The sequence below is a fragment of the Sciurus carolinensis genome, chromosome 1 (genome assembly GCF_902686445.1).
Source record: "Sciurus carolinensis chromosome 1, mSciCar1.2, whole genome shotgun sequence".
Lineage (NCBI taxonomy): Eukaryota > Metazoa > Chordata > Mammalia > Rodentia > Sciuridae > Sciurus > Sciurus carolinensis.
The window spans coordinates 114,899,796-114,924,815 of NC_062213.1; the positions used below are offsets into that span (position 1 = coordinate 114,899,796).

Below are 25,020 nucleotides of genomic sequence, written 5' to 3' on the forward strand. Positions count from 1 at the left end.
TTCCCTTTAGAGCTTAACTTCCTCAGACATTTTCTACACTCACAAATCTGCATTTTTTTCATACTCTTTTAAACCTTCTTTGGTCCAGCTTTCTAATACTCCACCAACATAACCTGCCCTGGTCAAGGTCACCAGTGACTTCCATATTGTTAATCACCACAAGTAATTCTCAGGGCTCATCTCAGATTTCATTATGATTAACAATCCGCAGGATTTGACAGAACTGATTTCAGCCACTTCCTTAAGGCAGTCTCTCCATTTGACGTTCATAACACCTCCCCTCTGCTTTCCAAGAGCAGGGTGTTTGCGCCAGGCTCAGCCAGAAAGCTATGCATTATTGTATGTAGAGAAGTTAAAAATGAAAATACAAATTACTAAAATTCTGTTTGTATTTCACCATTAGCCAGAAATAGTTCTTCCAAAAATAAAAAGAGCTAAACTTGTCATGCTGATTTTTAATTGCTGTAGATCCTATAGAATTTTACATATTGATACTGAATCATTGGGTTAGCACTTTTTTCAGTTTTTGACTCACAGAAACTCAGCTAAATTTGGATAAGTTTGCAACAATTCAAAATGGTTCAAGCTCCTTTCCAGAGTGGTTTGTACTTCCAGCCCCTGGGGATACTGCTTATAAACAAAGGACTCAAATAATAGTGATGCACCAGTGATTGTAAGTTTAAGAAGTATATTATGAGTTAATTCAGATCTGTCATTTTATGCTAAATTTGGAATGTGTGTATGTGTGTGTTTACAATCCTTTTTGTTTGGCTTATTGCTTTGCCTGTGAGGATTTAGATAGCACAATGTAAGCGCTCAATACAAATTATGAATTGAAAATTTTAAGAATTGAATTTAGAAACAATAATCAAAAATTTAAATAGATATTGGATTATCACACAAAAAAAGGACAACTGTTTTAAAGTAGGACAAGCTACTACAATAGAGATACCTAAGCTATTAGTGAATTAACTTTCCACAAGCAATAGTTTGATAAATGTATCCTATGTTGATGTGTCTTCCCAAAATTATGATTCAAGAATTCTCTTTCCACACAATGTAAATCAATCATTTCCATGTGCATTCTACAAAATCTTCCTGATATCAATCTTTCTGTAAGAATATTGTGGGTACCTGTTCAAAGGCTTAGGCTTGCATTGGTTTGCTGCACTACAATTCACATTCCATGGACTAGCACTCAGTCAGATGGCAATGTAAGCCATATGCCTAGTTACAAGAAGACATGGATTTGATAAAGAAATAGCATTTCTACCAGAACAAATAATAAACACAACAAAATAAACACAGAACCACAGCTTAAAATCGAAAATCAAATCTTGTACATTAGATTTAGGTGTATTATGGATACATAATTATAAAACTGTTTTAAGAAAATAAGCTTTTTTTCCTTATTTTCAGAGTTTAAAATATAACGTTTTGGCTATTTTGCTTATTCTAGGTAACATACAAGGAGAGATTCATGTATCAACCTTGCCCAACCAAATATCTGAATCATTGCGTTTGGTGTTGTTATATGTTTACTTGGCAGGTAGATTCTTGAAACTAAGTAGTATTGTGTTCTGCACCTGTTCTTGACAATCTGAGCATCTGGTTTTGTAAACTGCTTGCAAGGAAAATTTCACAGACTGGAACTTACCTTGAAGAACACAATAGATATCTGTAGAAAGGTTTCACTTTCAGGGAGACCTTACATTAAGGGTAAAAAATAAAGCTGTAGTAAAGGGTACATTGAAATCTCTCCATGATACCCAGGGAAGTGTCCATAGGGTGTTATTCTTGATTTCCATGGTAACTAAAAGGAAAACTGTCACAATATCTGAAGCCCTTGAGGTTCTGCAAATGAAGAAGAATATCCTTAAATTCCTTGCAGTAGGAACCCACTTCAATAGCTCCAACCTTGACTTCCAGAGGGAACAATATATCTACAAAAGGAAGAGCGATGACATCTGAATCCTAAATCTGAAGAGGACCTAGGAGAAACTTTTCCTGCCATTGTTGCCATTGAAAACATGCTGACATCAATTTCATAGTCTCCAGAATTACTGGTCAGCAGGCTGTGCTGAAGTTTGCCACTGCCATGGACCCAGTCCTATTGCTGGCTGCTTTACTCCTGAAAGGTTCACTACCCAGATCCAGGCAGTCTTCTAGAACTCCATTTCCTGGGAGCTACTGATCCCAGTGATATCCCTGAACCCCTTACCTAAGTGTCCTCTGTCAATCTATTATTGCTCTTTTGAACCTAGATTCTCCTCTGCCCTATGTGGACATTGCCATTCCTTGTAACCGCAAGGGAGATCACTTTGTGGGTTTGATATGGTGGATGCTGGCCTGAGAAATTCTGTGCTTATATGGTACCATCTCCTGTGAACATCCATGGGAGGTCATGTCTGATCCCTACTTCCACACAGATTGAAAGGGAAGAGGAAACTGCTACTGAAAAAGCTGTGACCGAGGAGGAATTTCAGGGTGAATGGACTACTCCAGCTCCTGAGTTCACTGCTACTGAACAAAAGCTTGCAGACTGTCTGAAGGCATGCAGGTGCCCCCTGTACCTCCCCAGGGGTTCCCTACTGAGGACTGGGGTGCAAGCTGACCACCAAAGGCTGGTCTGAGCTCCCACTGCTCAGGACACTGAGTTTTAAGAACAACGACTAAGTCATCTTGAATTGTTCTGAAAACACTTAACTAAAATGGAAATAAGTTACAGAAAATAAACACCAGTTTTAGAAAAAGTGCATTGAGTCTTAATTTGGGGAAAAATAATTCATTTTCAGGTTTATAAGTATTATGTTGACTATTCAGACACGCTATTTCTGCATTTCCCAAAACAGGTTCCATAGAGTAGTAGTTATGTGACATGATCAATGAGGAAAATGCTTCCTCTACTAACAAAATTTTTAGAAAATATTTTACTTTGTAGTTTTCTTAGAGAAGCATGAAAATACACACTATAGTGATATCCTGCAGTTCTGTTTATTTAAGTGAAAAGTATACCACCTTACTCTCTTTTAACAATGAAACTATTTTCTTATCTTAATACATATTGCAGTTTTTCTAGGGATGCCATACAAATGGTATGGCTTGGAACAACAGAAATGCCTTTTCTCACAGTCCTGAAGCCTAGAAATCTGAAATCAAGATATTGGCAGGGCTATGCTCCATCTGAAAACTGTAGAGATAAGATCCTTCTTTACATCCGCCAGCTTTTGCACCCCAGATAGTTCTTACTTTGTGGCATCATAATTCTAATTTCCATCTGTTTTCATAGGTGCTTAAATTTCCCCTTTCAGAAAAAAGGACATCACTCAGTTTGGTTAATGGTCAACCTAAGGTCATTCTTTTTCTCTGATCGCCTCTATCAAGTCCTGTTTCCAAACAAAGTCATATTCTGAGGTACTATGTGTTAGGAATTGAACACATCTGTTTAAGTGAAGACACAAAGCAACACATAACGCCTGTTTACATGATTTCTGAAGAATAAAATTTGGGATTCCGTATTTCATAATTGCATCTTTTAACTACTACAGTGGAAGTATGTGTGTTATATGCAAGTTTTACATTTTTTTAAAGGTACCAAAACATGAGAGCTAAATACAAAGAGATCACACTAATAAGTACACTAAAAACATAATTCTGATCTATCCTCACTTATATATATTCAACTGCCAATAATATTATTAATAACTCATAATTTAAAATCTATTAATAGATTATCAATTTTAGTATAAAATATTATTAAAGAGCTGTATCATTTAATATTATTACTTGTAATATAAGATTCACAATCTTAAAAATACCACTTAAAATATACTTAACTTTATTTCAATCTTCATCTTGAATTAAAGTCTCCATTTATTATTTATGTATTTACTCAAGAAAAGTATTTTAAAATCTAATGTTCTTTTTAAAATTTATTCTTATTGTAAACAAATGGGATACATATTGTTTCTCTGTACATGAAGTGTAATCATACATTTCCATAGGGTAATAGTTTTTGATTCATTCTATTATTTTTTTCCTTCTCCCCTCCCCTCCCACCCCTCTTTTCCCTCTATACAGTCCCTCTTTCCTCCATTCTTGCCTCCCTACCACCCCCCATTATATGTCATCATCCGCTTATCAGCGAGATCATTCATCCTTTGCTTTTTTGAGATTGGCTTATCTCACTTAGCATGATACTCTCCAATTTCATTCATTTGCCTGCAAATGCCATAATTTTATTATTCTTTATGGCTCAGTAATATTCCATTGTATATATATACCACAGTTTCTTTATCCATTCATCAATTGAAGGGTTTCTAGGTTGGTTCCATAATCTGGCTATTGTGAATTGAGCAGCTATGAACATTGTTGTGGATGTATCTCTGCAGTACACTGATATTAAGTCCTTTGGGTGTAGGCCAAAGAGTGGGATAGCTGGGTCAAACGGTGGTTCCATTCCAAGTTTTCTAAGGAATCTCCACACTATGACCGCCCACCGCCCGCAGGCGGTGGGCAATCACAACACGTACGCTTTTCTTGATCACAGGAACCAAAAAGGAGGACTTTATTCCACAAGTCTCCGACTTATATTGAGAACATCAGCCTATCAGAGAGGCTATCAGGAAAGTCAGCCTATCAAGGAACAGTCTCCAGGCAGATACCAGGATCGCCTCATGTACAACAGCCAACCAGAGTTACTTCCTAAAACTTGTATATGAGTGCAGCTATGTCTGGCAAGCTGCCAGGCGCCATATTAGAGATCAGGCCACGGTGCGGCTCTGGGGCCCTCAGAGCCCGCCCCTGACACCACACTGCTTTCCAGAGTGACTGAACTCATTTGCAACCCCACCAGCAATGTATGACTGTACATTTTTTCCCACATCCTCGCCAACACCTATTGTTGCATGTATTCTTGATAATCGCCATTCTAATTGGGGTGAGATGGAATCTTAGTGTAGTTTTAATTTGCATTTCTCTTATTACTAGAGATGTTGAGCATTTTTTCATATATCTATTGATTGCTTGTAGATATTCTTCTGTGAAGTGTCTGTTCATATCCTTAGCCCATTTGTTGTTTGGGTTATTTGTATTCTTAGTGTATAGTTTTTTGAGTTCTTTATATATTGTGGAAATTAGTGCTCTATCTGAAGTATGAGTGGCAAAGATTTTCTCCCACTCTGTAGGCTCTCCCTTCACATTGCTGATAGTTTCCTTTGCTGAGAGAAAGCTTTAGTTTGAATCTATCCCAGTTATTGTTTCTTGCTTTTATTTCTTGTGCTATGGGAGTCCTGTTAAGGAAGTCTGATCCTAAGCTGACATGTTGAAGAATTGGACCTACTTTTTCTTCTATAAGATGCAGGGTCTCTGGTCAGATTCCATTTTGATTTTTGTGCAGGGTGAGAGATAGGGGTTTAGTTTCACTCTGCTGCATGTGGATTTCCAGTTTTCCCCGCACCATTTGTTGAAGAGGCTATCTTTTCTCCATTGCATATTTTTGACACCTTTTTCTAGTATGAGAAAATTGTATTTATTTGGGTTTGTGTCTGTGTCCTCTATTCTGTACCATTGATCTACCTGTCTATGTTGGTACCAATACCATGCCATTTTTGTTACTATTGCTTTGTAGTATAGTTGAAGTTCTGGTATTGTGATACCCCCTGCTTCACTCTTCCTGCTAAGGATTGCTTTAGTTATTCTGGGTTTCTTATTCTTCCAGAAGAATTTCATGATTCCTTGCTCGATTTATGTATGGTATGTCATTGGGATTTTAATTGGAATTGCATTGAATCTGTCTAGTAGTTTTGGTAGTATGGCCATTTTGACAATATTAGTTCTTCCTATCCAAGAATATGTGAGATCTTTCCATCTTCTAAGGTTTTCTTTAATTTCTTTCTTTAGTGTTCTGTAGTTCTCATGGTAGAGGTCTTTCACCTCTTTTGTTAGATTGATTCCCAAGTGTTTTATTTTTTTCAAAGCTATTGTGAATGGGGTAGTTTTCCTAATTTCTCTTTCTGAAGATTCATCACTTATGTGTAAAAATGCATTAGATTTATTAGCATTGATCTTATATCCTGCTACTTTACTGAATTCACTTATGAGTTCTAAAAGTTTTCTGGTGGAATTTCCCAGTTCCTCTAAATATACAATCATGTCATCAGCAAATAGGCATAGTTTGAATTCTTCTTTTCCTATTCATATCCCTTTAATTTCCTTGGTCTGTCTAACTGCTCTGGCTAGAGTTTCGAGGACAATGTTGAATAGAAGTGGTGAAAGAGAGCGTCCCTGTCTTGTTCCAGTTTTTAGGGGGAATGCTTTCAGTTTTTCACCATTTAAAATGATGTTGGCCTGGGCTTAGCATAGATAGCCTTTATGATGTGAAGGAATGTTCCCACTATTCCTACTTTTTCTAGTGTTTTGAGTATGAAGGGGTGCTGCATTTTATCAAATGCTTTTTCTGCATCTATCGAAATAATCATGTGATTCTTGAGTTTAAGTTCATTGATAGGGTGAATTACATTGATTGATTTCCAGATGTTGAACCAACCTTGCATCCCTAGGATAAAACATTCTTTTGATTTGTTTTATACCTCTGTTTTCTTAAAATGACTCCCCCATTAGAAGAAATTTAAAATATTTTAATATTGTACACACAAACGCACACACACACACACTCACATTTCACTCAATTTATTTCTTCAAGTTAATCACTTAATTAACACCAACACGAAAAAGTCATCAAACTGTGAATTTATCTTGGTACAAACTAAAAGATGCCTATGTATTTGAAAATATAAAATTTTGTTCTAAACTCAATGGGTGATATCAAAATTCATTCTTGATTTAATATCATACTTATCAAATGGAAACATAAAAATGAACTACATTTTATTCTGTGCCTTTCTCTGTGTGTGTATAATTTTGTAAAGTTACATTTTGTGACATAGTAATTGTTTTAAAATCTATTACAAGGGTTGTTGGTCATACTTGGGAAACCAAATTTCCTACACAAACAATACTAAATACAATTTTATATGAGTGGTATAACAATACTTTTCCTACAATTGCAAGGTAATTTAAAGATAAGAGCTAAAGTCAAAAAACAAGCCAAAATGAAAGGAAAGTGAACCGAAGAATTTTATTATATACAGTTTGCTTTCTACTCGTAAAAGAGAAAAGAGAAACAAATTGGTCATTAACTTTTCAGATCAAACAATTGTTTTATCTTCCATGATGCAAATAGAATATTTGGATTGTTTTCTCAGATTTTGTAAAACAAAACACTTAAAACTGCTCATGAATTAATATAACATAGTTTCTATTATTTATGAACTACATATTTTCCCTACTATACACAAAATTTCTGGGTACCAATTTATTTGGGAGTTACCTAAGTATATTCTTATATTTAATCAACTACCTAAAATAGTAACATTTTAAAATTATTTTAGTATTAATTTTACCAATGTAATTAACCCAATTTATACTACCAACTCCTTGCCAGACACTTACTTCTTCATATCCATTTTAATACAATAGTAAACTTACGTAATTCATTATTCGAATGGCTATATATCTGATTTTGTGGTGGACAATTTTGCTTATTCTTGTTAATATCACCCTCTTTTAATTTCAACTGTGGCCCCTTTTGGAATTTTATGAGGTTCTCGAATCTTCTGAATATTTGTATGGAGCTGGGTGTAACAGCATATGCCTGTAAGCCCAGTTACTTGGGAGGCTGAGGCAGGAGGATCTCAAATCTAAGGCCAGCCTCAGCAACCGAGCAGACTCTGTCTCCAAATTTAAAATAAAGCATTATAGGGTTGTAGCTCCATAGTAAATTGCCCCTGATTCAATTTCCAGTACCAAAAACAAACAAACAAAACCAAAAACTAAGAATAAAACCAAAACAAACAAAGAACATTAAACTCTGTGTGGAGATTACAGGAAATAGTGTCAATCTCTGATACTCTCTGATATACAGAATGTAGTGGTTAAATAATAATAGGAAAGAAATTCATACATAAATTCCCTGAAGGAAATATGGTTGGAGAGAAAAAGATGCTGAAGATATATAAAATAAAAAGTAATCAGAGATCGGAAAAAAAAAATCAGCTAAGAATAAATAGAATTTAGTGGGGAAAATGGAAGCAATGCAATTCATAAGAACAAAGGAAATAAGAAAATAAAAATGGGTATATAATAGATAGCTATAGGGTTAGTCATTAGACTGAGTTTTTTCCTACCCAATTTCACTGCTGTATATACTGTAGGAAATGCTGTCAGTTGTTGAAAATGTATGATTTGAAGGGACAATAGGATATTGAAGAACAAATGGATTTTGTATAGCATATTTTACATAACAGGAAGTAAAATTAAGCCAAGTCAAATAAAAATAGAGACATTAAGTCCATTTGAAATTGAATATCACATATAATTGTTCTTGCAGCTGTCAAAATTACCAACTGTTAAGTACGGAATAACTGAAAGTTCATATTAAGTCTGTAGATACAAAAGAATAGAGGATGAGAGAACTTTACAAACTTGAAGGAGAGTAATTAATAAAACAATACAGCATTGATGGTAAGGAAAGATGTGAATACAGGGGTAGACCTGATAAGATTGAAGAAAATGGAAGTGTCATAAGACAGTAAGAGTGGTTGAAGTTGAAACAAGGGAAGTGGGAGAGCAGGAAGGACAGGGAATTGTGGTCACATGGAGGAATTACGGTTTTGACACTAAATAAAAAACTGCACAAATCAATGCTGAGATTTGATCATAAAACTTACTCTAATAATAATTGGGATATGAATAGGGATGGATATTCATAATTCTTATAATTCTTAAATCATTTTAGAATTGTGTCTTCCACAGAGTATAAAGTGATATCTGAGCTATGAAGTTATGTGGGCAATGCTGTTGTAGAGTGTTGTACTGTTCCCATGCAGACACTTTAGTGGAGAATTCTTTTCCTTAACCTAGGAAGAAGAATGTTCCGTTTATAGTGTGCCCTAAGAAACAAAGGTTGTTCCAGGCACCACTGCAACCCATGAATCCCACTCTATTTTCTTTTCCTAATTTTTGAGGTATAATGTTAATAAGTCATTTTGTTACTGAAAAGGGTCCACTAGGGCACTAAAGTGGGAACATTCATAAACTCAGGGTTGTGCCAAGAAGTCTGACTGCCATCAGATTTGTTTCATTTTCATTCCATCTTCCCCGCCCATTATTTTCATACCCATATATTAATATATATGCAAGCTCTTACTCCATTCTAAAATTTCCTTAATTACTGTATAGCCCATTGCTTGCTTATTTGTTTTGACTTCTAAGTGTTAATTACACCACTCACTCTGCTTCTTAACTCTATGCTTTCTTGTATAGCTAATAAATTTTACCATTTGTATGTCCTGTTTTTTCAGTGAGCCTTCTTATTCCTAAGGATAAAAGATTCCTATTCATTTATATTGCTCCTACCAGAGAAGAAATTTGTTAATGAATGTTTTTTCAGAATTCGTTGGACTTCTCAAGTGGAGTGAATGTTGGGATGGGGGATGTATAGGGGAACAAATCTGCATCTTTAGAGACTACCCCATTCCTTCGCTATCCTTTTATTACCTCCTAGGTTATTCCTGATGTCTAGTAGGTTATGTATCCAAATTGATGTTCTACAAAGAGAATAAAGAGGGATTCATTTTACTTTCAAGATAGCCCATAGAATTAAAAACGGTTACAGGTCAACAATTTTTCCATTATTTGTGGAGCTCTTAATTGCACACACTGTCAGTATTGTTTCAGGCAATAGAAAAGTGAGCCTTCATAAATGCTAAGTATATCAGTCCATAAAGGTGTAAATTGTATATGCCGCTTAATGTAGTGTTGCTGATGTAGCCCAACTGGTTTATGACATCCATATACCTTACTCACTAACGAGACCAAGAGGAATCAGTATGTGTTTCGGGGTGCTGCATCTGCCACTTTACAGCATGCATGAGGGTCACAGCATGTGATGAGATTTCTTTCTTCAAAACCAAAATCTGACCATCTACCCAGAATTGTACAAATATTTATCAAATTTTAATTTTTTTAAATTAGAAAATTAAAGCTAATTTGTAATAATAATTGAAAACTGTTAACATTAACTCACAAGCAGTTAATTATTCCTATACAATTATATCCATATATATATATATATACATTCACACATATACACATTTAAATATAATTTTTCACTAGACAATAACTTAATTATAAAATTCACCACTAATTATGTCAGCATTTACAGCTAAGATAATACTGTTTCAAGAAATATGTTTTTACTCATATCACTATTTACACTGGTCTCACTAAATGTATAAAGCCACACACATTTCTAATGGCATTATTATTTTTACAAGAAATTAAAGGCAAAGTAATATAAATTTGTAGTAAAAATTTTGAAACACAATCTTCATGTTTAAGATCTACACTAGGAAGCCAATGCCTAAAATAGCTTTATCTGTACACATGGTACTCAATAAAATTTGTGCTGCATTCGTGACTGACCACAGCACCTGGAATAAATCTTAAGCATTTCTTGAAGCATCTGGTCATAAAATATAGATAAATTATTGGAATGTCTGAAGGTTAAACTCATTTTCCAATAAAATGGAAAGAGTTCATATAAAAACTCAGATAAGTGATGGTTTAAAGACTTTTTTTCTTTTACTTTCCAAGAACTATGGAATTTCAATGAAAGAAATAGGAGAGGTATTTCAGGTGGAAAAATGAGAATGCTCCTGTGTTTTCTAAAAGAAGAATTTCTTCTTTACAAAATACTTCCCTATGTTTTGAAGGAAATAAATTCATCTGGTTTAGTTATAAAATATCCCCTCTACCATTTATTTTAAAAGATATTGAAGATCCTAAGTTTTCAAACTCTGCTGCATGAACTGCTAGAAGTATAAATGTGATGGAAATAATTGTTTTTATTTTTCTCAACAAAAATCTCAGTTTATGTATTGCTTGTTTACTAACAAGGGATCAGAGGTTCTTTATGGTTCTTAATATAGTACATAAGTAGAGAAAATGTGCTCTTTAATATTAAAATAATATTACAGTACAAGAGTCATAGAAGCTAGTGAAAGAGAACTACTTGTAATTTTCTTGGAAGTTTTTAAATTTACAGCAAACTTTGTCCTAAATAATAATTTGATACTACACATTACTGATATTGCAAGTATTAGGGATGTTTCAGAATTTTTTTCTACTTTATAAATGTCAGTACCTAATTACATACTTATTTCTATTTTGCAGAGATTGCTTTGTATAAAATAAAGGAATTAAATATTCAATATTAAGGGACTTTTTAGAAAATCTACATGCCTAAGGGTAGGCTCCTTTCTTGGAACATCCCAGTTGTTATATAAATCAAATTTTTGAGATGATCAGTTTGTTTTCAAACAAATGGCTCCAATTCAAAAATATTCAGAACACTATAAAAAGAAATATTAATACTATTGTTAGGTAGCTAGTCAGTCATGAATGGGTGAGCAGAAAAAAACAAATCATGAAGGGTGACTGATAAACACAGGGAACCTTATCTGACAGATACATACTTGGAAGCTGGGTTCCTGGCATCTTCCCCAGCCATAGTTACATCACCTTAAGAAAAATGATTGTTTCAAAATCATATCACACCTTCCAGGTGGCATGGACCCTCCATACCACAAAAACTATCACAGCCCCCAATCGCCCTGGGAACTAAACATCAGACACTCAAAAGAAAGTTTGGTAAGAGCTGTTTGAAGGGTAGTAAACAGATTAAGGAATCAGAAAATTGAGGCAAAAATGGGGGGGGGGGTCTTAATTTTCTCTATGAGCACAATATCTCTTTGAAAGAGGTCCATGAAGTTTCTATGCTATCAGTCAAAAATCAGAAGGCAGACTTGGGTGGGACTCTGGAAACTTCCTTGGGATTCCCAATAAGACTGGAGGGCAGGATAGTGTTTTATTCCTCTCAGAGATCCCACTTTCTCCCCTGAGAGTGTCCTTTTCCCCCTTCTAATAAACTCCTACCTATCAACTCTGAGCAACATACCTGAAATCTTTCTAATCTGGTTGTAAGAATCAGTGAAGAGGGGGCCTGCATGCTGCCTCAGTTTTGTGAAAGACTCATGTAACACTACCATTTCATTCAGTGCTAAGTTAGTGGTATAAATGTGTATTTAACCAGCAATAAATATCTTATGTAGTGACATGAGAACAAATGAAAGGCCTGTAATTCCCCCACAAGAGTCCTAGGAAGACTACGTGGTAAGGAGCGTATGAAATAGTCAAAGTCGTAGTGGAACAAGGAGACTTGTCCAGTGGACCAAGCTTATGTGGTCTTGAGAAAAGTAGTTTCTTCTCTTTAGACCTCAGTTTCATGTATGTGTACATGTGTGTGTACATGTGTGTGTGTGCCTGTGTGTTTTCAGATATTCTGATATTTATTTTGACTTCTTACTGCAAGATTAAAGTGATACATATTTGAAATTTACTAACATTAAGCACTATATGCAGATATTCCATTTTCCTAAATCTGGACTAGGAGTAATAATGCATGATTCAAAATATGGTCCTAATGATAAACTTTATTTTAAAATTTTTTTTTATTTGTACAGACTGCATTTTGATAAACTTTAAACCAAGGAAAGAATATAAAAATTAAGCTAATTTGATTTAACTTTTAATTACTCTAAACATATGAAAATTACAGCTTCTTGACTAATCTCTCCTATTCACTTTCTATGTTTGTAGATACGACAAATGTTGGAAGGGGGATGAAATTCATTTTCAGATGTTTAAAATTATCCTACTAAAAAACTATTTAGTAATCTGCTTACCTTGTTTTTGGATCTGTTAGTCCACTTATGGTGTTAAAACAAAAATATTCAGACTGGGTAATTTATAAACAAAGAAATCAATTTCTCACTGTGCTAGAGACTGGCAAACCTGGGATCAAGACAACAGAGTTGGGTTTCTGGTGAGAAATTTCATGCTGCCCCTCACATGACTGAAAAGAGAGAAAGGAAGGAATTCAGTCTTCACATGGAGTAAGAGCAGAAGAGAGAGCAACTACTTTTTCCAACCCTTCTTTTTTATTTTAATTTTTAAAAATTTGTTCTAATTTTTTTGTACATGACAGTAGAATGCATTTAAACATTTTGATAGATCATGCATAAATGGAGCACAGTCTCTCATTTTTCAGATTATACATATTGCAGGATCACATTGGTCATGTAGTCATAAGTGTACATGTGTACATGTATCATCATTCCTACCCCTGTAGGATCACATTGGTCATGTAGTCATAAGTGTACATGTGTACATGTATCATCATTCCTACCCCTGTACCCTGTCCTCTCCCTTCACTCCCCTCTACCCAATTCAAAGTAAAACACATAACAATAACGAATATGTATGCCCCAAACAATGGCACAGCTATGTACATCAAACAAATCCTTTTTAATTTCAAGAATCAAATAGACCACAACACAATAATACTGGGTGACATTAACATACCTTCTTCACTACTGAATAGATCTTCCAAACAAAAATCAAAAAAAAAAAAAAGAGGCTACATAACTAAATAGTACAATCAATAATTTGAACTTAAGAGACATGTATAGAATTTTTCATCCATCAAGGAACAAATACACTTTTCTTCTCAATAATACATGGATTCTTCTCTAAAATAGGCTGTATTTTATGCCACAAAGTAACTCTTAGCAAACAAAAAAGAAATAGAGATATACCCTGCATTGTATAGATCATAATAAAATGAAATTAGAAATCAATGATAAAATAAAAATTGAAGCTACTCCAACACTTGGAAACTAAATAATATGCTATTGAATGATGAATAGATAGCAGAAGTCAGGGAGGAAAATAAAAAAAAATTAGAAGTAAAAGAGAATGCTGATACAACATTTCAAAATCTCTGAGACACTATGAAGGCAGAGGAAAATTCGTTGCATTGAACTCATTCATTAAAAAGATAGAAAGTCAATGAATAATGACCTAACTTCACATCTCAGAACCCTAGAAAAAGAACAACCCAAAGCAATAAAAGACAGGAAATAATTAAAATCAGAACTGAAATCAATGAAATTGAAACAAAAGAAACAATTTAAAAATTTGACAAAATGAAAAGTTGGTTCTTTGAAAAAATAAGTAAAATTGGTAGACCCTTAACTATGGTAATGAAGAGAAAGAGAAAGAAAACTCAAATTACTAAAATTCATGATGAAAAAAGAAATAACAGGATGGGCACTATCAAAATACAGAAGAAAATTATAAACTATTTTGAAAATTAATATTTCAATAAAATAGAAAATCTTGAGGACGTTCAAGGGACATACACAATCACACCAGATCAATTTCAAGAAAGTCTACCAAACAAGAAAACCCCAGGAACAGATTTAGTCTCAGCCAAGTTCTATAAGACCTTCAAAAAAGAACAAAAACCAATATTATTCCTTGAATTAGAAAAGGAGGGAACTCTTTCCAACTCATTCTATGAAGCTAGTCTCACCCTGATACCAAACCAGACAAAGAGACATCAAGGAAAGAAAACTTCAGAACAATATCCCTGATGAGCATAGATACAAAAGTTCTCAATAAAATTCTGGCAAATTGCATACTAAAATATATTTAAAAGAAAGTGCACCATGATCAAGTGGGGTTCATTCCAGAGATGCAAGGTTGGTTCAAGATACTGAAATCAATAAACATAACTCATCACATCAATAGACATAAAGACAAGAATCATATGACCATCTCAACAGATGCAGAAAAAGCAATTGACAGAATGTACCATCCTTTCATGTTCAAAACACACAAAAACCTAGGGATTATATCAACATACCTCAACATTGTAAAATTTCTTGATGCTAAACCCAAGGCCAACATCATTCTAACTGGAGAAAAAATTGAAAGTATTCCCTCTAAACACTGAAACAAGACAAGGGTGCCCTCTATTACCACTTCTATTTAACATTGTCCTGAAAACTCTAGCCAAAGCAATTAGACAGATGAAAGAATAAAGAGATATGAATAGGAAAAGAAGAACTCAAACTATCACAATTTGCTGACGACAAGATTTTATATTTAGAAGACCCAAAAATTTCACCAGAAAAATTTTAGAACTAATAAATGAATTCAGCAAAATATCAGGATATAAAATCAACCCCCAGAAATCAAACACATTCCTATACATTAGTGATGAATTCTCTGAAAGAGAAATAAGGAACACTACCCCATTCATAATAACCTAAAAAACTAAAACAAAATATTTGGGAATCAATCTAACAAAAGAGGTGAAAGTTCTCTACAATGAAAACTATAGAATACTATAGAAAGAAGTTGAAGAAGACCTTAGAAGATGAAAAGATCTCCCTTGTTTATGGATAGGCAGAATTAATATTGTGAAGGTAGCTGTACTACCAAAATTGTTACACAAATTTAATACATTTCTATTAAAATCCAATAACATTCTTCATAGAAATAGAAAAAGCAATCATGAAATTCATTTGGAAAAATAAGAGACTCAGAATAGCCAAAGCAACCTTTAACAAGAAAAGTGAAGCAGGAGGCATCACATTACCTGAACTTAACCTATACTAAAGAGAGACATAGTAACAAAAATTACATGATTCTGTCCCCAATACAGACACATAGATCAATGGTAGAAAATAGAAGACACAGAGACACATCCAAATAAATACAGTTATCTCATTCTAGATAAACTTGCCAAAAACATACAGTGGAGAAAAGAGAACCTCTTCAACATATGGTGTTGGGAAAAATGGAAATCTATAGGCAGCAAAATGAAATGAAACCCCTATCTCTCACCCTGCACAAAACACAACTCAAAGTGGATCTAAGATTGAGGCACCAGAACAGAGACCCTGCACCTAATAGAGGAAAAAGTAGGCCCAAATCTTCACCATGTCAGCTTAGGAACTGACTTCCTTCACAAGACCCCTGAAGTTCGAGAAATATAATCAAGAATAAATAAATGGGATGGATTCAAATTAAAAGACTTCTTCACAAAAAATGAAACAATCAATAACGTGAAGGGAGATCTTATGGAATGGGATAAAAACTTTACCACATGCCCCTCAGATAGAACATTAATCTCCAGGTTATGTAAAGAACCCCAAAAATACAAATAATGCAATCAATATCATGGGCTAAGGAACTGAACACACATGTCACAGAAGAAGAAATACAACTGATCAATAAGCATTTGAAAAAATGTTTATCATTCCTAGCAATAGAGAAATGAAATCAGAACTACTCTAAGATTTCATCTCACTCCATTCAGCATGGCAATTATCAATATAAGCAGTAAGAGTTGGTGAGCATGTGGAGAAAAGATACACTCATGCATTGCTGGTGGAACTGCAGATTGGTGCAATAATTACAGAAAGCAGTACGGAGATTCCTCAGAAAACTTGGAATGGAACCACCATTTGACCCACTTATCCCACTTCTTAATTTATACCTAAAGGACTTGAGATCAGCATATTACAGTGATGGCAGCCACATCCTTGTTTACAGCAGCTCAACTCACAATAGCCAAATTATGGAATCAACCTAGATGCCTTTCAACAAATGAATGGATAAAGAAAATGTGGTCTATATACACAATAGAATATTACTTAGCCTTAAAGAAGAATGAAATTATGGCATTTTTAGTAACATGGATGAAGATGGAGAATATCATGTTAAGCAAAATAAGCCAAACCCAGAAAATCAAAGGTTGAATGTTTTCTCTGATAGGCAGATACTAATTAGCAGTAAGGGTGGTGGAGCTCAGTAAAATATAGAGGTACTTTGGATTAGGCAGAGTGAAGTGATGGGAGGGGAGGGGGTATGGTGGTAGGAAGAATAGTTGAATGAATTGGACATTATTACCTTATGTACATATATGATTACTGGACTGGTGTGAATTTACATCATGTACATCCAGAAGAATAAGAAGTTATACTCTATTTATGTATGATGTATCAAAATGCATTCTACTGTCATGTATAGCTAATAAGAACAAATTAAAACATCTAAAATAAAAAAAGGGCAAAATATAAACCCCAAAGGCTTGACTACCAATGACCTTCGCCTCCAGTCATAACCTACCTGCCTTCACTTAGTTACTCCCTATCTGGGAATTAATTCACTAATTAGGTGAAAACTCTTGTGCCCCAATCATTTCACCTCTTAACCTTCTTGCATTGTCTCCACATAGACTACTGAGGGATAATTCACATCTGAACTATAACACATTGCATCTCTGAGGGGCTGGTGTTGGTTATCTGTGACTCTCTAGTTGGCCTTGATGTCTAGTGGCTGTGCAGATCTGGGAGCTTGGGAGCATCCCTGCTCCCACAACCCCACTAAGCATTGCTCCATTGTGGAGTTCCTAACATCATAATTTCACTAGGCATTGTCCTATTGTGGTCACTATGGCATTCCTACCCCTGTGGTAGTTCTCTGCCTGGCAACAAGACTTTTCCAAGGTATCCTTTGAAATCTAAGTGTAGACAGCCTCACCTCCACAGCTCACATGCTGCTTGTCTGCAGTTAAGATCACATAGATACAGTCAATATTCTTACATTTGTTCCCTTGAAAATGGTGATCCAAATCCAAACTGGGGTGGCTAAAGAGTACTGAAATGTGTGGACCAGAAAATTGATCAGCTTTGGTTGGTAAACTCCCACATTCCATGAGAAACTGGGGCTCCTCTCCTGACCTCTATGCCCTGGCAATCTTGACCTGGGAAGGCAATCTCAGCCTCAAAGAGCAATGTTCTTGAAAATTCCTTCCTTTGTCCTAAGGAATGGTATTTTCCTTCCTTTTATCTATACCAATCTCCTTATCAAATGGTCCTTTGCCTGCACCTATTTTTTTTATTCCTATGTATTATATTTTATTTTTTAATAATTTATTTCTTTTGATTCATTGTAAACAAATAGGGTTTCAACTTGTTTCTCTGGTTGTACATGAAGTAGAGTCATACCATTTGTGTAATCATACATGTACATAGGATAATGATGTTTGTCTCATTGTTATTTTTTCTTCCCCCTACCCCTCCTACCCCTATTTTTCCTCTATAAAATCCATCCTTCCTCTATTCTTGCCTCCCTCCCAACCCCCCATTCTGTATCATCATCTGCTTATCAGAGAGATCATTCATCCTTTGGTTTTTTTGGGATTGGCTTATCTCACTTAACATGATATTCTCCAACTTCATCCAATTGCCTGCAAATGCCATAATTTTATTTTTCTTTATGGCTGAGTAATATTCCATCGTGTATATATACCACAGTTGCTTCATCCATTCATCAATTGATGGGCATCTAGGTTGGTTCCACAATCTAGCTATTGTGAATTGAGCAGCTATGAACATTGATGTGGCTGCATCACTGTAGTATGCTGATTTTAAGTCCTTTGGGTATAGGCCAAGGAGTTGGAGAGATCTGCCTGCACTTTTGGTATTATCTGTGGTGAGGTAGCTATGCCACTAACATAGAGCAAACATATTTGTGTCTATCCACAAGTTCAAATATATGGAATAATAATAAATTTATAGGCTATACTACTTTAATCAGTGGTACTTAACTGAATATTCGTGGATCACCTAGTAGTCCTCAGTTTGGAAAAAAGAAACAAGTTCTTTTATTCCAATCTGAATTTTTAATATCTATAACATTCAAATCACACTTCACACTGTAAGGTATAAAGCCACCCTTCTTTCCCATTACAGGAATTTCCGGCCTCCCCACCACCTGTCATCTGCGTTCCGCCCACCTCTTACGTTCCAGGAATTTCCGGCTTACGCTGCCATCATCTTCCTGCCTCCCACTTTACGTTATAACATGTTATTGGTCCATCAGTCAGTCTGCAAGAATTCTCCTCCACCATTGGTTCCTCCCAGTCTGCAAAATTCCAATATCTGGGAGAAGCCATACGCCATTTCTTCTTCTTTTTTCTTTTTTTCCACCCCAAGCAGATCTTATCCGTCCCCATAAATAAAGTCTTTTGCGTGAGATCTTGTATCTGCGGAGTGTTTTTTCTGGGAGCTACCAGCGAGCCACAACTAAGCCAGCGACCCCTAACACACACTTTACACAAATACATACACATATATATATATATATATATATATATATTTACAGAAAGGTTAAGAGACTAAGACAGAGTTAAGGAAATTACAAGCGTTTGGGGAGGCAAAAAGCAGATATGAATGCAAAATCACTAACTGATTAGATGAGATTATGAACCAGCTGACAAACTTGTTCAATATGAAGGAATAAAAAAACACAGGAACTTACTCTTTGCTAAGGTATGAATGAATGGCAGTTTTAGAATGTTAGCTTGGAATATCAGCTTGAAATGTCAGCCTGGAGTGGGTTGTGCATGGTCATCGAGGGCAAGAGGAATTGTCTTCCGTTGAAACCTGAGAACAGAGATTCAGAAGTTCATGGCTGTGTCAATTTTCCTCGGCAAGAGTCCTGACAAGTGACTAGGTGATGGGGTCAGTGTGCTGCCATGTCCAGTCTCAGGATACTTGTCTTTTTATGGGCCTCTAGTGAGATGGTTGCTTTATTCAGAAGTGTGCGGTGCTTAATAAGCTCATGGACCTGGTTTTTCCAATATGAGTTTTATATGCCAATACATATATGTGCTTCTGATTAATTTGATACATTCACAGGTGGTCATTTTTGTTAACAGGATTAATTTATTTTTCAGTTTGTGTCTTATGGTTGTGCTAAGCAGATGATGGTTTTTTACTGATACAAGTAAAGAGTAGAAACAATTCTACCTCAGAAATTAAACTCAAAATGAAGTGGCTTATGGAAAACTAGTGCTTTACAAAATGGTGTAACACGGGTTCAGGCATAGCTTGGAAACCACTTTTATAGATGTATTATGGAATCAATGAAAGCAGTTACAGCCGGCTCTCCACATCATTTTCTGAACATACTTTTTTTATTCTTTATGTGACCAAGATGAATATTTTCAAAATATTTTATTCTGATTCTCTCTTGATGATAAATTCTATTTTTAATTAATTTTACTCACTTTATACTATAAGCAGTTAAGAAAATTTACAAAGCAACTTATTTAGCAGCTTATTTAGCCTGACTCATTTCAATTTATGTAGTACCCTCCATTCCATCCATGCTTTCACAAATGGAAGGATCCCACAGAAGTAAAGAGACAGGAGTAGTTACCAGATGCTCAGAAGGGTAGTGAAGCCAGAATTGGGGACAGGCAGTTAGTGTAGAAATAGGGGATCAGGTCAAATCGTAGAAATGAAGCCATGAAAGCCATCTGCCTCTGGAAGTTGGAGACTACCCCTGGGAGAATGGAAAGTTAAGGATCTCCGGAGCTCATTGATTACCAAATTTACCTGACTTAATCAAGGACTGCAAGCATGGAGCTGCTAATTAATGCCCCCTAGGCCCTTACCTGCCTTGGCCCTCCCCCTGCCCATCGCTTCTCACTTTATGCAAAACATGCAAAAGTGGGCCTAGTAAGTAGGTAGGAAGGAGAGATAAGTGGGGAGAGAACTGGAAAACAAAAGAGACCTTAACCTATAAAAGATGTAGGGTGCACTCACTTCTTGGGAGTTTAGAACATCAGCCATGGCCTTTTTCTCCCTCCCAGGAGAAGTCTGTATTATTACCTTTAAATAAAACCTGCTTAATATGCTTGCCTTGGCGTGCTTCTCTAGTGTTCAAACTTCAACATTAGAAGAAGCAGAACTCGTCACCGGTAAGGGGCAGTATCCATAGGGGGTGGATAGAGAGAAGCAGTTTGGTGATTTAGTATAAATATAAAGTGAGATAGGGCAAACAAGTTCTAAGGTTCTACAGTTAACAATAATTCATGCTATATATCAGAATAGTTAGAAGAGATTCGAAATGTCACAAAACAAAGGAATGGTAAATGTTTGAGGCTACAGATATGCTAATTATCTAGATTTGATCATTGCACATTGTATACATGATCAAAATAATTCAAACTACTCCATGGAAACAGAAAGCCATAAAGCATCTTTAATACTTTATTTAAATATTTCTTTGGCCAAAATCCTAACTCAGTACTCTTAATATCCTCCTTCCCAAAAGTATTATGGCATGGACACAATTCAGCCAAGTTTTTTGCCACTTAGTAACAAGTATGGCTTCTCCCCAGAGGTGGAGCCTAGTGTAAATTGATCAGATCACCAGGGCACCAGCCTCTGATTAGATTAGGTAGCGCTCATGGGACCCCGTTAATTCTGTGAGAGTGAGTTTTCATAAGAGAGCAAAATTGACCCCTCCCTTTCTATCTTGTCACGTTTCCTCTCTTCAAACATGCTCCCACAATAAAAGTATCTGCCCTGATGTTGCATTAGAGCAGGGCTGATGTTGGTACTATGCCCTTTAGTTTCCTAAACGTTGAGTTAATTATACTCTATATGTTACCCTGACTCAGATATTTTTTATAGTCACAGAAAGTGAACTAACATACTCACCTGTTGTTATTGCTCTGGGAATTCAAAATTGTGACTAAGATTTCAGTCTAAACATGTGATTGCCTTTCAGCAATAGGTTATATAAATGCCTGGAAATTGTCATTATGTGGATTTAAATGCAGAGAAAACTCATTGTCCTTCAGTCATTCAGTGTCAGAGATTAATGAAGCAGATGCTGAGAAAGAGTAGAAATGAAAGATGCCAAGAATTGTCTCTTTTCTGGTTTATCTCATATTCCCATTTTTTTTTTTTTTTTTTCAGTTGTGACCAAAAGACCTAATGAGAACAATGTAGGGAAGGAAAAGTTTACTTGGGTCTCACAGTTTCAGATGTTTTAGTCCATAGAGGGCTGACTCCATTGTGCTGGGCCTAAGGTGAGGCAGAAGGTCACAGCAGAATGGTGTAATGAAGAAAAGCAGCTTGAGAACATGACAATCAGGAAGCAGGAAGAGACTAACCATGATTAAACTTGTCTCACCAGTGACAAAATACATACCCCCAAACACGCACTGGTAACCCACCTCCTCCAGTGACACCCCACCATCCTACAGTTACTACCCAGTTAATCCCTATCAGGGGTTTAATGCTTTGACTAGGTTAAGTCTTTCATAACCCAATCATTTCAACTCTAAAATTTCTTGCATTTCCTCTCACATGAGACTTTGAGGGACACTGCATATCTAAACCACAATATTCGTGATAATCCAAAACTTCTTAACGTATGTTCAACGGGTTTCTCTGACTTATAAAAATGTATTCCTTAATAAATAAAGCTTCTGACTAAAATTAACTATAGTGATTTGTGACATTTTCTCATGTGTGCCTAAAATCACATATGGGACATTTAGCATTGAAGGAAATGATGTATCCAATCTCCTTTATTATATTCATAAATTAATTCAAGACAACCATGACCCCCTAAACAGGATCTAACTGATAAATTTTATGGAGAACAAAAGAAATACTCATTACAGCAGGGTACCTTTTTAGCCCAGGTATCATTCCTCAATGCATATGGTAGAGATACTTCTTTTAAGACTAAGTTTTAGAAACAGGATATCCTCTGCAACTAACAGGGGAAACAAAAGGAGATGATTTGTTTTCAGAGCACCATTGAAATAAGTGAGTCATTGACTTAAAAATGTTGAAGCCATAACTGAAGTCCATCTTACTGTGATTTAACCATAGTTCTTATTTTCTGAAATTTTTAATAGTCATCACAAAATGTAATATCAGAAGTATAATAACAATATTTAAATTACTAATGGATATCAGTGTCAGTATTAGAGTTCGGTGTGATACTGATTTTTGCTTGTTTTCATTACATTTGTAATTCATATGCAGACATCACATGTACACTTTCTTTATGTCTAAAAGCAGAATTTTAAGAAATCCTTCACTGGAAAACAGCTAACAGAAGAGAAATATATAGCTTCAGAATGAGTAGAAAGAGGCAAAAAGTATTAAAGAAATGTATTAATCTAGTATAAAGCTGGAAGAAAAACCCCAAAATAAAGCGCAACAAATAATGTGTTGGGAGCCATGAATGAATTGTGGTCTTGTCTGAGCCATCTCTAAGCGGAGGTGTGCCCCTTGGAGAACTCTCCGTGTCATCCCACCAAACTGAGACTGCTCTGTTGCCTTGACAATGTCCTGCTCAAAGAGAGTTCTGTGATACCATAGAATTTATTGGTTCAGATAGCCCTACCTTCAAAGGCAACTCCCCAGAGTGGAAAGAGATACAAGTGCACCCAAGTAGCTTTGAGGCACCAGCTGCCTGGAGGAGGAAGAATTACTAAGTAAGCGAAAAGGCTCCAATCAGGCCAACTTCTGCACAACCTCTCACTTCTTGAAGGCTTCTGAAGCCAGAATTGGGGACAGACAGTTAGTGTAGAAATAGGAGATTGGGTCAAATCGAGGAAACCATGAAAGCCATCTGCCTCTGGAAGTTAGAGACTGCCCTGGGAGAATGGAATGTCAAGGATCTCCAGAGCCCATTGATTACTAAACTTACCTACACTTGTCAAGGACTACAGGTAAGGAGCTGCTAATTAATGCCCGCTGGGTTCTTGCCTGGTTGAATAATCACTCTGGCCCTCCCCCTGCGCATTCACTTCTCACTTTATGCATCTCACCTGCAAAACCAGGTGTAGTCACATTGGCAGGAAGGAGAGAGAAGGGGGGAGAGAACTGGAGAATGGATGTAGGGTGTGCTCACTTCTTGGGATTCTAGAACATCAGCCTTGGCCCCCTTCTCTCTCCTAGGAGAAGACTGTATTATTACTGCTTTTAAATAAAACCTGCTTAACAGATTTACCTTGGTGTGCATCTCTAGTGTTCAAACGTCAACATTAGAGGATGCAGAACTCGTCACTGGTAAATGGCAGTATCACTTCCTTCCTCACAATAAATTCCTTTGATGTGCTCTGCTATAAATAAAGCATGCAGAGCCTCACTCTTTGTTAGAGATCAGAACCATCAGGTCCAATCCACCCACTAGGCCCTTGCTGAGAAACTTTTTCTGTGTCTTTTGTCTTTTACTTCTTAATTGTTTCGGCTTTTAATTTCTCAGCTGGCTTATACCTCTGTGTGGCTATCTGATCCTTATTGTGCAGGACACAGTGACATAATATGTGTGTGTGTATGTGTGTGTAAAATCAGTATTTGTAATAAATGTGAATGGAGTAAAGTCACATAATACTAAAAACTAACTCTGAAAAATTTCCACAAACTAGTCACTATGCTAAAGATTTTACATGCATATTTTTTATATCTTCATGCAAACACATCATATGATCACTATAACTATTTTTACTATTCAATGAAAAAGGCAACTACAACCTAGAGAATTTAAGTAAATTTGCCTGATTTCACACTATTGAATCCAGGGGATGCCTTGGTGATCACTATTCTATTCTGCTCTTTATTATAAAGATAGACAACCACAGGTTAGATAAGAAAAAATGTAAGTAGCAAGGAGCTCTTCAGAAGAGACATGTAAAGCAAAATGACTCAGACTGTACCAAATTAAGGGATGGGAGAAATCAGACCTAGTAAATACTAACAAATATGTAATTACAGATTCAAAACCAGACTCAAATGGCTTTCATTACTGAAATGGATTCCATTACTCAAATCTAATCCAATTTTCTTCTCTCTTCTCTAGTTCCATTTATCCCCTTCTTCCCATTTCTCAGTTCAGTTTAACCAGGTGCTTTTTTTGGGGTTATACAAACATTCCTTAAATTCTTTTAAGATGGTACATATCTTTGTAGCTACTCTCTGGAATTTTCAGCCCCATAATGGGCACAATTATATTCTAAAGTCATCTCCTCAAAGAAAGAAGCTTGCTACCACATACTCTTACACATGTTTACATTCCCTCATAAGATATCATCTCCTGTATTACAAAATAAGGTTTTAATTTTTTCTTGTCTATACCAGTAAAATATTAAGTTCCATCAATATT

At 35.6% G+C, this 25,020-nt stretch overlaps 1 pseudogene; it reads left to right on the top strand.

Moving 5' to 3' along the window:
* The first annotated feature begins 1,806 nt into the window (after positions 1–1,806).
* LOC124991777 (40S ribosomal protein SA-like) lies at positions 1,807–2,353 on the top strand (annotated as a pseudogene).
* Positions 2,354–25,020: the final 22,667 nt, after the last annotated feature.